Source organism: Tupaia chinensis, unplaced genomic scaffold (genome assembly GCF_000334495.1).
Source record: "Tupaia chinensis unplaced genomic scaffold, TupChi_1.0 Scaffold000355_1, whole genome shotgun sequence".
In the NCBI taxonomy this organism is placed as follows: Eukaryota; Metazoa; Chordata; class Mammalia; order Scandentia; family Tupaiidae; genus Tupaia; species Tupaia belangeri.
Window position 1 is genome coordinate 3,848,244 of NW_006159850.1, and position 3,512 is coordinate 3,851,755.

Consider the following 3,512-nt stretch of genomic DNA (forward strand, 5'->3'; position numbering starts at 1 on the left):
TGAACCCAGTAGCTGAATTTTTTCAAATGAACTCAATTACAACAGCTCTCCAAAAATGAAGTACTTAGGTGTGAATCTAGCAAAACGTTTGCATAATCTATGTTTGGTGAAAGAAGTAAAAACCAGGCCCAAATGGGGAGGAGACAGTGTTTATAGATGACAAGACTCGAGTACAACCAAACTGCCATTCCCGCCAAGCTGAAGAACAGAGCTGACACGGTCTCAGCCAAAAGCTCTCGCTTCTTTAACTTAGTTCTCTACTCAGCCGAGAGACAGAGCGAGCGAGGGAGAGGGAGGAGGTGCCCCCGACGGGATCCCCCACTGCAATCCCTTTGCCCCCATTTCTCCATTCTGTCAGGGTTAGGGACACGCACACATGTGCCTGATGTGTTCTGTTTTCTGAGAAAGATTTTTTTTTGCTATAGAGCGCATGTACTTCCTAGATAGAGAGGCAGAGAGACAAAAAATGAGAAATCATGCCCCGGGAGGATGGCCATGCCACAACCCCTTCTCCTCCAATCTCCTTGGGATCTTGGGTATGCACACACATGTGCCTGGTGTGAGTTTGAAGCAACCGGGTCAGGATTCGAACCACAATTGACTACGTAGGGGTCTACTGATGTAACCATTATGCCATCTGCTGGTCTCCCTGTGCCTGATGTGTTTTTTAAGCCTTTATGGCTGGGATTTGAACTGTGGTCAGCTAAGTGGGATCCACTTCCTTTAACCACAGGGTTATGAGGCTGGCCCTCCAGTATGAGTTTTTTTATAGGTACTAAAAACTGATGTGGAGAGGAACCAGCAGTTAGCATAATGGCTATGCTGCTGGACTCCCAGGTAGCCGATGGCAGTTTGAGTAATGGATCCAGTGGCTTAAACTCATGCAGGGCGCGTGTGCGTGTGTGCCCAAGATCCCAAGAGGAGAATGGAGAAGGGTTTGTGGCATGATCGTTCCCCCTGGGAAGTGATTTCTCGCTTTCTGTCTCTATGTTTCCCTCTGTCTGGCGAGCACACGCGCCCTATAGCAAAAATCTCTCAAAAAAAAAAAAAAAAAAAAAAAAAACTCCAGGGGGGGGCACCCGAACGGAGGAGAAGGGATTGCGGCGTGGCCATCCCCCCTGGGGGGTGATTTCTCGCTTTCTGTCTCTATGTCTCTGTCTGTCTTGCGAGTGCACGCACCCTATAGCAAAAACCTCTAAAAAATAATTAATTAATTAAAAAAATAAAAATAAAAAACTGATGTGGGGATGAAGGACCTGAAACAGACGAGGCAACCTGGGGAAGGAGAGCAGAGTGACCTCCTGCAGGCTCTGCTCTGGCTCTCCCTGTCCCAGTCACCTGGGCCTTGTTCTCCCCTACTGCCCGCCAACTCTCAGGCTAGCGCTGGCAAGTCCCACTGCGCTCGCGGTCGAGCTCCTTTGCATCTACCACTATGAGCAGAGCGGGCAGTCAGTGCGCGGTGAGTGTGCGGCGTGTAAACGCATGCTCCACCTGAAGTCAGCTCGAGCCCCGATGCTGCCCCGATGCTGGCCGGGACTGATGGTGGACTTGGGGCAGGTATTTCTGGGGGCCGGGAGGGAGCCTGTCTGTGTGGTGGAGAGAGTGTGGCCAGCCCGGATTGGTGACTCCCAGACTCAGCTTGCTCCAGCGGCAGTCCTCGGGACAGTCCTTGGGACAGCTGTCTTCTTGGCCGCTTGCAGTCGCACGAGCGCAGAGAAAGCTCCACAGACATAGTCAAGTATCAATTAGCATCCGGGCTAGAACCATTGAGGGTTTGGAAAAATGTTTTCAGATTGTTTTCCAACTGTTTGATGAAGCCCTGAGACATTTTTCCCAGGCATATTTTCCCCAGAGTTGGAGAATTTAATCCCCAGCTTGAGGATCTGTCTGTGCTTCACTCATCCGAATGGAATGGCACACGGTGCCCAGACTCCTGTGCTCCTGGGATTCGGAACGTGGGATTGGACACTCGCCCCTCGGGAGCACGCCGCCGAACCTCAATTTACCTCGCAAGCTGGTATTTGGGTCACAAGTGGGTATAAACTTGGCAAGTGTGTTCTTCAATTACTGGAACCCAGCTACGCCTCCTGGCTGTAACAGGGCCAGGCCGCAGCCTTAGGAACCCAGGACCCTCAGTCTTCAGAGATGTGGCGGGCGGGGGGGGGGGAGGGGGACCACACCAGCTAGCCTACGCTTGCCCGCACGTAGGCAGGGAGACTCAGGAGAAAACAGCTTCACGTTTAAAAAGTGAAAATGCCCACGGCAGAAAATGTGCAATACCCAGGCAACTAGCAAGCAAGCCTGAGAACGAACGACCCCACAAAGGCATCCCGGCAGCGCCAGTCACGCCCTGCACTTTGCCTTTGAAGTGGCAATCGTGCAGCTGAAGTGAAAGGTGGGGCGTCCTCTGGGCTTGCGGGCTGAGAGAGGAGCTGGGAGCCAGGGCCGAGATCCTGCAGCCGCACCTGCCGCACACGCAAGCCCAGCGGAGAGTTACGGTTCTGCTCTGTGGCAGCTCCAGAGGGCAAGGCGGCCTGGCAGGAGCGAATGCGGGGGAGGCCCCTCAGGGACCCAGACCAGCACTAGCGTGGGCTTGGCCTCCCATGCGCCTCAGCTTTGGGGGAGAACAGGACGAGAGGTGACCTGAGGCCTGTGTCAGCTGCAGCGGGCACCCGACCCCTTTGCCAGCGTCCAGCACGAGGCGAGCAGAAGGGAAAGGGACTGGCACGGCTGAGGGCTGTGAGAGCGCAAGTCGAGGGCAATTTCCCAGTGGACACGCCGTTCCTGATCCGGCAGGTCTGGAGCAGTTTCTGTGCCAGGGCCGCTCACAGGGCGTCCACGTTCCTTCTGGTGCCTGAGCACCCAGAAGATGTCCTGAATCTTGCTGCACACCTAGCTTGGCCCCTGCAGCTATGTGATGGGCACTGTCACACGAGCAGGAGGGGCTGAAATGGGGACACTGTGGGGTCTGCTGGCACAAACACGTGCCTGTCCCCAGCCTGGCAGTCCCAGCCCCAAGCACATCCATGAAAACAGGGCGCGCGCCAGCGTGGGTGCCCAGACTGTCCCTAACGACTCCGACTGGGCACAACGGACTGTTCCTCAGCAGCGGAGCAGGCACGTGTCCAGTGCTGGGTCTCCGTGACAGTCTTACTTCGCAGTGAGAAAGGGGCAGCACTGCAGGCACGCTGCACAAGGCCACTGGTACTGAAGCGCGAGCCAGCCAGACCGTCTGTGGCCGTGCCCTCAGGGCTCCCTGGCAATGTCAGCAGCCACTTCGGTGGTCATGACCAGAGGGTGGGGGTGCTGCTGGCAGGAGGTGGAGGTCAGCAATGTCGTTGAGCACCGACGATGCACAGGACAGCCCCACTGCCTGGTGGCACCTGCGGTACTGGCCCAAATGCCACCGGGGCACTTCTGAAATAGACATGCCACATCGATGTCAGGTCCGTGGCTCCTGGGGGATGGGTAGTGACAGGGGCATGCCCGGGACCTCTGGCACTGACGACGCT